This window comes from Paroedura picta, chromosome 1, assembly GCF_049243985.1.
Source record: "Paroedura picta isolate Pp20150507F chromosome 1, Ppicta_v3.0, whole genome shotgun sequence".
NCBI lineage: Eukaryota > Metazoa > Chordata > Lepidosauria > Squamata > Gekkonidae > Paroedura > Paroedura picta.
In genome coordinates this window covers 109,542,227-109,554,626 of record NC_135369.1, presented here as the reverse complement: position 1 = coordinate 109,554,626, position 12,400 = coordinate 109,542,227, and the positions used below count along the sequence as shown (strand labels likewise).

At 41.9% G+C, this 12,400-nt stretch overlaps 1 protein-coding gene across 16 annotated transcripts in view; it reads left to right on the top strand.

The window, feature by feature from the left end:
* The first annotated feature begins 4,066 nt into the window (after positions 1-4,066).
* Positions 4,067-12,400, top strand: part of EYA4 (EYA transcriptional coactivator and phosphatase 4) — a 197,665-nt gene continuing 189,331 nt past the window's right edge. For 2 of the 16 annotated variants that reach the window (XM_077352435.1, XM_077352443.1), the window contains exon 1: positions 4,446-5,016. The gene's annotated coding sequence lies outside the window, so the exon portion shown is untranslated. Of the gene's footprint in view, positions 4,098-4,440; positions 5,017-5,215; positions 5,368-5,628; positions 5,779-12,400 lie in introns of those variants that run through there. The other 14 variants (XM_077352456.1, XM_077352477.1, XM_077352488.1 and 11 more) reach the window with 12 other exon arrangements.

The following is a 12,400-nucleotide window of genomic DNA, read 5'->3' as shown; positions in this document are numbered from 1 at the left end:
AAAGAACTATATAAGCAGTTCTGCCCATGTGGTTCTTCCTTTCAAGTCTTATCAGAGCAGTACTGAAGAAGCAGTTCTTCTGACCAGTGTAGTTTTTTTGCTTTATTATTTATTAATTATTTATTCCTTCGATTTCTATACCTCTCCTCTCGTAGTAGCCATCTCTGGGCGTTGTTTAAAATTTAATCTATTAAATAAGTTACCTAGGATTAAAACAACAAAAAAACCCCACCATATTATCAATAATAATCAGCAATTGGTTGATATACTTTCTGGTTCTCTAAAGGAGAGTGGAGAGGGCAATGAGAGTAAGCTTGGTGGAAGAGCTCCATTTTGCAGACCCTGCAGAACTAAGTAAGTTCCATCATGGCCCTGATCTCCTCCAAGAGCTCATTCTACCAAGCAGGAACCAGGACCTAGTTGAAGCCAAGCATACCTACTTGGGGCCGGGAACCTCCAGCCGATTGGCGGTAGCTGAGTGTAATGCTTTTTGGGGAATGTATTCAGATAGGCAGTCCCTTGGCTATGTTGGGCCTGGACCATGTATGGCCTTGAAGATTAATACCAAAACTTGAACCACATCCAGAATTCAACTGGAAGCCAGTGCAGCTGTTGGAGAAGTAGCTTTATATGGGCTCTCCCAAAGTGTTTTTGTGAGAACCCAGGCAGCTGCATTATGAACCAGCTGGAGTTTAAGGGTAGGCATGCATAGATCACTGTGACTAGGTACTCTTAGGCCAGATAGGGTACTAGTAGCTTAGCCTGGTGAAGGTGGAAGAACAAAAGCCATGCTACCTTTGTGACTTGAGGCTTCATAGTTAAGGAGGCACCAAGGATCTTTTCTAAATTCCTGGTCAACTGTGCAGTAGTAAGCTGAAGTTCATCCAGTCTGGGAAGTCACACACTTCCTGGTTTAGCCCTTTTTCTGGTGGCCCCTGACCTCCTGGATGGGAATGTTGATTTCTTCCCCAGTCCCCAGCCTACAGTTGAGAGCTAGGGGTCTGAAACAAGCCCCCCTCAAATATGCCACTGGCAGAACTCTGGGCTGGGGGTGCATAGCGGAGATACCTCACTGTGTCTGGTAAGGCCAAGGATGCTAGCAGCCAGCAGCCTGAAACCACAGGCCCAGTACAGGAGCTGTGCTGGTCCCGCAGCAACAGAAAATAGCCTGGCTATGGCCCATGGACCTGGAAGCAGCGACAGTTGGACGAGCTGCCCCCAAAGATCATTGGAAGATGCCAACCTGGGGGCAGGATGGATGGAGAAGACTGGAAGGATAGGGAAATAAAAGGACAGCAAACACAGAGGCTTGGGGATGTATGAATGAAGGAGGTATAGGGCAGAAGACCCAGAGAAGGAAAAGAGCAAGTGACAAGCAGTTGGAGGGGAGAGATGGCAGTTACGGCAGGGGAGGAACTTGCAACTCCAGGGGAGAAAGGCTCCAGGAGAGCTGAGAGGGTTGCAGTAGATCCTTAACCCCAGCAGGGGAGCCACTGCCCAGCAAGCCAAGTACAGTGGCAAGGGCTCAACCTCTGGGGAAGACAGTCCCTCGCCCCCACCCATCAAACCTTTCAAGGACAGAGGTCCTGTGGCTAGGGAAGAGTGTGATACTCTAGTGTGCCAGCAATTAGGGCTCCCCCTAGTGTCCTGTTTGCAACCTGCTGCTGAATGTGCCCAAACAAGGCACTACTAAGAGGAGCCCTAGCTGCTGGCACACTAGACCATCACACTCTTTCAGATGTCTTGCTTTGAACCACTCTGCCCCCACTTCCAGTCACTGAGCCACTGAGCTTGGTGGAGCATCTGGCAAACCATCCATCAGGAGATAGAGCTGGATGTCATTGGCATATTAATGGCACTCTAGCCCAAAACACTAGACTAGCTGGGCAAGAGGGCACGTGAACATGTTAAATAACATCAGGGAGAGAATCACACTCTACGGACAGGCTTTCTCAACTTTTTTTTCTATTGAAACACCCCTGAAACATTCTTCAGGCTTCGAGAAACCTGAGAAGTGGCATGATTATGCAGAATATGGTTGGGAAACATAGCTGTGTACATCCCCAGATATACAAATGATTGCATCGGACTTGGGAATGGAAAGGATGCTGACTGCTGTTCTGCGATAGTTTAAAATAATTTATTTATTTTATTGTTTTATTGTAATACTAGTTTTAAATGGTTGTATACCACCCCAAGATTGCTGTGCCTAGAGGGACAGCTACATTTAATCAATCAAACAAAAATAATAGAGTTTAAAATTCAAGGTTGTTTTTTTAAGCTATAAAATTTAACTTCTACCCATTCAGGCAACCCTTCCAGGACCATCAAGAAACCCCAGGGGTTTACAAAACCCTGGTTCAGAAAGCCTGATTTATACAGAGTAGATAGGCACATACCAGAACCAGGGTCAAATTCATCACAGCACAGTATTTGCTGCAACATATCCTTTACCGGGCTATGAAAGTGATCAGAGCCCTTGAAACTGACCACTGAATCTGGCTCTGACAATGTCAGTGAGTTTTGATGCAAAGTAGTGGCTGGCAGATGATGCTGTTGAGATGACTCTTCCTAGTCTTCCCTTGTGGTCATTGTAGGACACTATGAACCTTCTGTTGCTCTTTTGCAACAGAAGCTGCCCAGATATGGTCACTAAGCAAGTCACCAAAGACCTGTGCTCAGTTACACTAGTGATTATGAACTGAAATACTGTGGCAATAAACAGAAGGCAGTAAACCACCCTGATAGCATATGAGTAGGCACTGAGGAGCACCTGGAACTCACAGGAAGTCTGGGCCTATATCATCAATCAATATCAATCAATAATGTTACATAATCCGGAGACAGAGAATAGTTGGCATACTATTGACTGTAGTATGTTGTTGCCTATAGTGTTTTATCGCTGCCTATTTTGTGTTTCACATAATAATTTATTTTGGCTCATTGTCACCTGTGGTACATATTTAAAATACTACCAAACCCTGCAAAACCAGAGATATAACAAAATGGCTGGTATCCAATTATATTAATTGTAATAGGATGCCTATGTACTTAGGAAACATGAAATGCTCCTCACCAACCAAGTACAAGTAGTATGACATTTTGCAAAATAAAAAAAAATCATCTTTCTCCTTGGTTCAAATGAGACAGCTCTTTCTATACCTGTGGCAGAAAATCCCCTTGTAGTAAAACTATAATAATAAACAAACAACATGTTCCTGCCTTTAATATCCTGATGTGAGCAGCCTCAGCCTCAACCCTGGTGCAAAACTACTTCACTAACAAGAGAATTGCACACAATCTCTGGCATGAAACTGGATTAACATACAGAGTTGTGTGATACATACAGAGTTGAGTGATCTGTTTTTAGTAGAAACTCCTTGGAGGTCTCTTCCCTTCAATTAAATAGAGGTCTTTGGGAAGGTCACAAGAAGGACATAATGATAATCAACTTTCTTGTTATTTCTGCTCACTTTCTAGTAATATAGCCTCTGAACATAGGTTTTTGTGTGAGCTGTTGGTGTTTGGCTTTTCATTCTTAAATTTGTCTAGCTCTTTTTTCAAAGCCAGTACTAGGACAGTAGCACTCATTTGCATTCACCAGCAAGACTCCTCTCTTCTACTTTCTCTGTAAAATGGAAACAGGAGTGTAGAGTGAAAGCTGTTTGCTCATGGTGATGCTGTCCAGTCAGCCAAACCTGCTGTCCAGCTGAAGCAAAGTATAAAGAATGCTACAGCAATATCTGCTTCCAAACAGGAACAGTCTGCTCCCTGTGCATTTTTTTAAGGACAGCAACAACCAGTAAGGCAACAGACAGACTAGTGATCCATCTGCTGCCACCACATAGGACCTCATTTAATACTGAGTCTCATTGACCATGAGAGATGTCGTGACCGTATTTCTAAGTTCCTATGAGGTGAATGACAGGATACAAGTACGTTTTTATCCCACCCACCCTTCTTTCAAGTAGCTCAAGACTTTAAAAAAAAATCCCCACAATAATCCTGCGAGGTACAGGAGGCTTAGAGCGACTGGCTCAAAGTTTATGGCAGCATGAAGATTTGGACCACTTCCATGTGACTCTAACACACTAGAGGTAGGTTTTTAATTCCCAGTCTATTCTATGCCACAAGGACACCACACAGGGCAAAATAGACCACCACATTGGACATACCAGGCTACACCTCCCATCTCAACAAATCTTGGATGCTAAGCAAGGTCTGCGTTACTCAGCATTTGGATGGAAGACCACCAAGCAAGCCCAGGGTTTCTATGCAGAGGCAGGCAATGGCAAACCCCTTCCGAAAGACTCTTGTCTTGAAAACCCCATCAGATCACCATGAGTCAGCTGTGACTTAAGGGCCACAAAGAAAAACCAGAAAGGGCCCTTGAGGCGGAGGAGGGGCCAGTGGCCAAGATCCACGTGCCCCTTCCGTCCAGCACCCACTATTGACCAATAACCACGCCAGAAAACAACCAATGACAACGGGGAGCCGCGGGAAACAGGCCGACTCCCCCTCCTGCCCCACATGCGCGCGGCACCCCCCCCCCTTCTTGCAGCATTGCCACCAAACTGGCCGCTACCGTCGATGCAAGTGCGAAGCCAGCCAGAGCGTCGGGCAGAGCGGCCTGCGCTTCCCCTCCTCTATTTCTGCCCCGCACTTGTTCCCGCTTGCGTCTCACTTCATGTGGGGGACCTTCTTCTTAAAGGGAACGGGCGAGAAAGAAAAGTTAGTTGCGCTTAAGCGAAGTAAAAGGGGAGCTCGGCTTCTGAGCGACAGCCTCCCCCCTCACTCGCTTCCCTCCCTCCTCTTTTGTTTTCTGCTCAGTTGTACTTTAGTGAGTGAAGAAAAGGAGGAGGACCGGGGGGGGGGGTGTCTAGCCCTGGAGGGGATGTCCTACTTTCTTTTTTAAAAAACTAGAGGAGCAGCTCCACGGGGCAGCCTCGACTCGGCGCCGGGGACAGAATAAGGAAACAGCAGCGACGGCGGGGATCGACATCGTGGCCGGAGAAGGTGAGCCTCATCAGCTCTCCTTACCTTTTTCCGCCGTGCCCCTGTCCCCTCTCCCTCCCGCCCTTCTTCTCCAGCAGCTTCCTGGTCACGGGCTGGGGGGACTTTATGAGGCGCTTTCCTTATTGCAAAGAGAAGGGGTAGCAAATCGCTCCTGTGAGGTCAGAAGAGCCCAAAGCAAAGCTGCTGACGCCGCTGGGAGTCTCGGCTTCAGCCGGGAGCGACCGCAATCCATTTTGCCCTTGGCGTCACAGGGCGAGGGTCGGGCACGGAAGGTGCGCGCCTTGGCGGGCGCAGAGAGACACGGCGTCTGGGGCTGGACTGGCTTCTGGCGCCCGCGGTGGCTTCCTTCAGGTGATCGGGGCTCCTCGGCTCGGGGCTGAGCCAGGCTGGGCTGGGGGGACGATATAAAAGAGGCGCTTGGAAACTTTCGCGTCTGCCCTTCGCATTGTTTCCCGGTGGCCCTCTCGAGTTTCTGCCCGCCCTGGTTTGGCCGTGCCGTGGCTCCAAACGTGGCACCGCGGTGTAAGAGCACTTCCCTCGCTCGCATTCCGAGTTGGCGACGCGCTCGTCAAAACCCGGGCTGTGTTCAGCCGCTGTCCCGTGGGGTTCTCTCCAGAAAACCTCTCCCAAACTTTGATGTGACGACTCGTATTGCTGGCAAATTGAAATGGAAGCATGGAGGGAGCAGAATTAAGTAGTTCGTATATCTGCATGGTGGTGATGGGAGTAAAAACACCTGGGAACAATAATTTGCACTGTCAGGTTTGGATCTAATTATATATTACCTTGAAGATGAACATCTTGCGAGTTTGCCGTTTTCCCTTATGTAGGAAAAAGACTGCTTTGGGGCTTATTCGCTTCCTCCGTTCTCTTTGTCTAGGCAAAAACCAATTGTGAGGGCACCTAGGTTAAAGTTGCCCATAGCGCATACTATTCTGGTGACTCCTTCCTTGTTTTCTGTTGTGGAGGGGCTTAGAGGAATAACCTTTCTGACCAGGCACTGTTCAGTGCTCTTCTCCACCCAGATGCAGTGAGTACTAAGCAGGGGCTTATGTTTTGATTTGAAAGCACTTCCACGTGGAGGAGCCTCTTGTGTGTGTATGTTTGCACTTGAGGTAATAGAATTCTCAATGTACAAACCCAGTGGGCTTTGAGTCATTAATTTGAGACTGAACTGTCATTAGATGCTTTCAAAATCTGCAATAAAAGGAGAACTGCAGGATACATTTTACATGATGGTATGCCACTTTGAAAAGTCTTATTCGTTTTACTTGTACCACTTTTTGTATTGGTTGAAACAGCTGTTAAATCAATAGGGAAAGATGTGAATTTGTGAAATGTGACGTTGAATTCCACATTTCTGTGGCATGCTATCATTAGAGTTGCATAGATGTCATTGCCTCTGTGATAAGCATTTCTCTAGTTTGATGTCACTGGTTTGTTTTCATAAACTGTATCTATAGTTGGAACATTGTTTTATAAACAAACACACATACATATTTCACTGTAACTGAATAATTCTGCTAGAACAAACCTACTCTTTCATTATGTTGAATCTGTGTATAAAATAATACAACTTGATTTTTCTGTAGATTCCTGGCATTTTTCCCGTTGTACAATAATCTGGTTTAAATAGCAATAATATTTTCCTCGTCTCATTCTGATTTTAAAAGTATCTTTTCAAATGTGTTATAGATTTAATTATAAATGTAATGCTTCCCTCCTATTGTTTTGAAATAGGCAAATATATGTTTACCAGATGCTTATGTCTATTAGAGCAGTTATATGGTTCAGTATATTGGATCCCTTTGTTCCCATGCAACAGAAATATGTTTTGACAATAACTGACAGAGTGCTCATGGATAAGATTCTAGATAATGCTGCCATAGTCATAGGTTTCTTACTAGTGCTTTACCTCTCACATTGATTTAGCGCATACATTCATCTGAAACACTAGCTTTAAAGCTGCACACATATTTTGAAGTTCTACAGATTATGAATGGCACTTATTTTCAAGTAAGTATTTTAGTAGTAGAATCACAACATTTTAAGAGTCCATTGATGCAAAAAAGTTCCACCATAGCAAATATTTTCCCAGTCGTTAAATGGTTACCAGTCACTAATGTGGTGTTATTGATCATAATAAGGGTCTGCCAAATTAGTAAACATATTATCAGTGAGCAGCCCCCTCCCCTATCCTTTTTTCAATGGAGGGCAAATGTGAATTTTATATTAAAGATATATGTGGGAGTTCTGATTTTCAGGCAACAAAGTAACTTTTTCTTGCTGAAAAGGAAAGTCAGAGTGAGGGATTAGGTGGATTTTTTAGCCAGTTGACGTGTAAACATTTTTTTAAAAAGCTGTTATAATTTTCGGTTTGGGAATTAAGATTTGATGATGATGAACTGTAGCCAAAGCAGTTTTTCTCTTTTATAAGGAGAGTTTATTTGGCATAGTTTAATATGGCAGCTGCTGATCATATTTCATAGAGCTGTTAAAGCACTTAAAACCTAAAATTAGGTACTGTCTGGTAGTAAATATTTCAAATTGCTGCATGAAGAAATAAATAGAGTAGTGGGTCTCTAAGACTATCTGAAATCTGCTGCTGAATAAAAAGGATTAGGGTTCTGAATACAAAATAGTTTTTTAGTAAATGACCTCACTCTTGAGGGACTCTTTCAAAATTTCTCTGAGTGCTCTGAACATGAAAATTTGCCACAATAAATAAAGTCAACAGCTATTGTTCTTCAGTATTCCTTTTTTACCATGATGCAGAATAGAAGAATGCATGTTCACCTGCTTTATGCAATCAAAGTTTCACACACTACAAAAGGTGTTAACTCTGCTCACATTTCAAATCTGAACAACTTGAATTTCATAGGATGGGATCTGTTAACTGAATGTTAATTTTCCTTTGTTCTAATTTTATGCAATAGAAAGGACCTAAAGATTAATAATACGGTAAATAATTCTTAGGACTAAAAATGTGCTATCATGTGTAAAGCTTTATAAATAAAGCTTTATGAATCTGCATAATGCACTAGGCTTATTAGCAACAACAAACATATTGCTATAAGCAACTGCAATGCTGTACATTTTAAACTGTACTTCCCTCCCCCCCCCCCCCGGCTTTGTGTCTAATTTGAAGACATGTTTGTGTGACTGTGGCTAATGGATTTTGTTAAAAACTCTTTCAATATTTTGCGGCACAAAGTTATATTGATTCACTCTGTATACATTTGAATTTGATGATTTGAATGCAAACTTATCTAGGTAGTTTCAATTCTCACTTGAAAAAATGATATAATAGAAATACTAGTTTTGACTATAATATGTCTCTGCCATTGAAAGCTGTAATTGATCTAGCAAGGCATAAGAGTACTTGAAGCCTTTCAACTTTCATGTTCTTTTAAATTATCTCTCAGATTTCAAAACATGTTTCTGTATAAAGTGCAAACTCCATCTGGTGTAAAAAAGCATTGAAGGTAAATTTGGAATATTATCAAACTAAATTTGACAAGAGAACATTGGTTCAACAATGGAGTTTGGAGAGTATGAGCATAATTAACTAAACATTGTTCAAGGTGAGGATCTCTCCAACAGAGCAGTGTGGGAGTTATGCTCACTGGGTGATATGTTCAAACTTATTCTGAAAGCAGTTTTGGTTTCCTTATGTAACTGTTCTTACTTTTGGGTCAAAACATTTATAGTCACCCATCAGGCTAATGTTCAGAATGAACAGCATTCTGAAAAATATCTACAGTATTTGCTGGCATATAAGACTACTTTTCCCTCCTGAAAAACATGCCTCCAAGTGGGGGGGTCGTCCTATACACCGGGTGCACTTCAGTTGGGATAGACATAGCTGCCCATAGTGGCCCATAGTACTGTAATGTAATGTAACGAACTCTATATTTTGAGTGGAAATGTTGGGGGGGGGGGTCGTCTTATACGCCAGCAAATACGGTAAATGTCATAGGTGAGCATACTGTGTAATATCAGTAAATTGACTAAAAATCATACACATGGGCCGTATTTTGCTTACTAGCTTCTTGTTAGTTTTTCTGGTATTAAATACAGATCGATAGGTTGGGATTTGCTTACATATGACTAAACCCTAATTCTTCCTTTATACTGTTTTTGTATTATCTTCTTCCCATGGTAGGGCCAAATAATGAAGACACCATTGTTTCAGAAGCTATTTTGATAAAATGCCATTCAGTTACTTTATAAGCTTTCTTATAAAGATTGCTAGAGGTTTTTGTTGTTGCTTCAGGTTGTTGTTCATCAGGAAAAAGTGGTATCAATTTTATATTGGCAGGTATCTCTAAAAGTACAGTGTAGTGCAAATTTCTGATCTGTAGCTGTTTTGGGGTTGATAATAAAGTAATTCCACATAACTCAATAACTTGACATTTCAAAATGTAAGTCCAAAGGCACCTTTAAGATCAACAAAGTTTTGTTCCAGGTGTGAGCTTTTGTGTGCATGCACACTGCTGTTAACTTGGGCAGTAACAGTAGGCTTGACCTTTTGATATTTGTAAATAATTCACAATTATATTTGATGATATAATATACTAATTGGCACACTTATTCTGACATACAGGTTTACAAGTGTAAATCATCATGGCTTGTCCTCTTAATTGAGAATAAGCAGAAAGCAAATATTCTTAATCGGAAGTTTGTAGGCCACAATCTGAAGCATGGCATACGTATAACTTAAGGTGATTTTGGGATATATTTCTCAGCCATTAGACCATCGTGCAATGTGACAAACCACTTTTGAAAATAAGGGGACTTAAAAAAAGGTTTCTGATATGTCATGACTGTCTAGTGGTCAAAGAAAAAAATTAAAAATCAGCCCTAGCCATTTCTTAATCTGTAGTAATGATAAAAGTAGCTATTTGAATCCCTGCCATAATTAAAACAGAAACATGTATGTTAATATGAACAAAAAGCAAGACACTTGCATAATGTCAACTGTGTTTCATACTGCCAGTGCACAGTGAATTGTATCCCTATTCCAGCCATCTGCTGTGGGCATTTGACCTCCTGTTTGTGTAATTATTATACTCCTCTGCATCTGTAAAGAGGTGTAGATCTGCCCTGTCTACTGATGCAAATGATAATGCCAGCATGTCCCAAGACACCAAGAACGAATTGTAGAATTCTGTATTGTGAAGCACAAATAATGTCTAAAATAGCATAAGGGCCATTTGGAAAATACTAGCAAGAAAATATGGATCTTCAAAAATAAAACAGAATGAACAGTGAGGTCTCTCTCTTTTTGCCTTCCTTTTGTTCTTCTTTGAAAGTTAGCTTACTTGTATGTCAATAATAACAAAACACAACACTAAAACACTACTTAAAATAATTTTGGTATTGCAAAAGGCTTCAGATACAAAGTTTGCTTTATTTGAGACTTATGGCATAATTCTCTAAAGGTTTTGCTATTATTGATGCTCAAAAATGTGATCAGTTAGTTAATTGACTAGTTCTGTAGTGGCATGAATAAGTAGTTTATAAATACTTGGAAGGGGTTCAGTTGCAACCAAAACATGTATACCTAAGCTACTAAATATAAATCTGAAAATTTAACATGTCTGGGATCAGGGATTGGCTGTGGAAACAGATCCCTATTTAGTATATATTTTGTGGAAAACTTGAGTTTGTTGCTGTACAGTGTGTTGAATTCTCCCCCTCCCCTGGTTCTTTCAACCCAGTGTCTGGTTGCATAGGCTAAACTGATTTTTGAATCAATAGAAAAATATGTATGTAATCACTTTCAAGAGCAAAAAAAGATGAAGCTGGATATCTATGTTCAGATCCCTAGACATGAAATTATGCTGTTCAGGGGGATGCTTTAAGCCTTGCGAGGACCCGCCTGCTCCCACCCACCCACCCCACAAGAAAAAAAAGAAAGAAAAGAAAATTCAAGCACAAATTTACTGCCATGCCTAAAAGCACCTCTAAGGGTCCTTTGCCAATTGAGGAACTGTGTGGAAGAAATGTGCTTATACTTTGAACAAAACTTTGTACCGCTGGACTCAAACTTTGTTCTTGTGTGGAAAAGGGGAGAGTTAAACCCTTTTTACTGAATGCTTGGTCCTAATCCAGAGCCCCCTCCCTGCAGTTGCTTGCAACTATTCACCAATGTCATGTCAGTTTTAGCCACAAGTCATTGAAAATTAATTTTTACATGGCATAAAGTTATCCTCCAAATAAAAATCCAAAATGTAGCCACCAGAGGGTAAAGCAGTATTCTAATAGATTATTGAAGGTTGTTGTTGTTTTTGTAGTATCAGGCAAATTACACATTGCCTAGCTGGGTGATAGTCAGTAGTGGCTGGCATATCAGCCAGTAAGAATCACCATCCATAGCTGTGAAGGAAGCAGCAGGGGATTTTCTGGGTGTAGCCATAGGTACCAGGAGATGGCAGTGAAGGATTAGGTAAGCAGCCCTTGGCACTGCCATGAGCCACTGGCATCAGTCAGAGCTGCTGAAGCAACTGCTCACTTGCACACTTGTGATAGTGCTGTCTCTATATCTCCTTATTGTTATCATTGATTATGGACAGAATTTCCCTCACTGCGCAGTCTTGTAGTGTGCGTCAGTAGTCATGCCTGAATAACTGTTGCATTGCCTTCCATTAGTGGCCGCTAAAAGTTCAATTATAATATTAGCAGGTTATTTGCGTTTCTTGTGAAGAATAAAATTGTTGTCAGGTGTTACATGTATGAACTAGAAAAACAGTATGGGAGCTTGCAGAATTTTGCTTGATTAACTCAGTGGTGTATTGTATTAATATATTATATGGGAATTTTCTTAGGTAATTTGTGTTTTTCAGTGTTAGAAATTATCTATGGGATTGTTAATGTTACAGTTGTATAGGAGTAATGGTTAGGAAGTCAGAATAGGTTATAGAAGACCCAGTTTCAAATCCATCTGCCATGAAGTGTTCTGGTTGTTCCTCAACCAATCATTCTCTCTCTCAGCAGAATGCCCCTCACAGGATTGTTATGTGGATGGAATGGTGGTGGGGAAGATGACCGACACTGCCATGGGGTCTTTGAATGAAAGCTGGGGTATAATAATGTACCAAATATAAAAATTAGGTTTAAGAAAAAGAAGAGTTGGTTTTATATGCTGCTTTTCTCTAGCAGGAGTCTCAAAGCAGCTTACAGTTGCCTTCCCTTTCCTCTCCCCACTACAGACACCCTGTGAGGTAGGTGAGGCTGAGAGAGCCCTGATATCACTGCTCGGTCAGAACAGTTTCATCGGTGCTGTAGTGAGCCCAAGGTCACCATCTGGCTGCATGTGGAGGAGGAGCAGGGAATCAAACCTGGCTTGCCATATTTAGAAGTCTGTGCTCTTAATCACTAC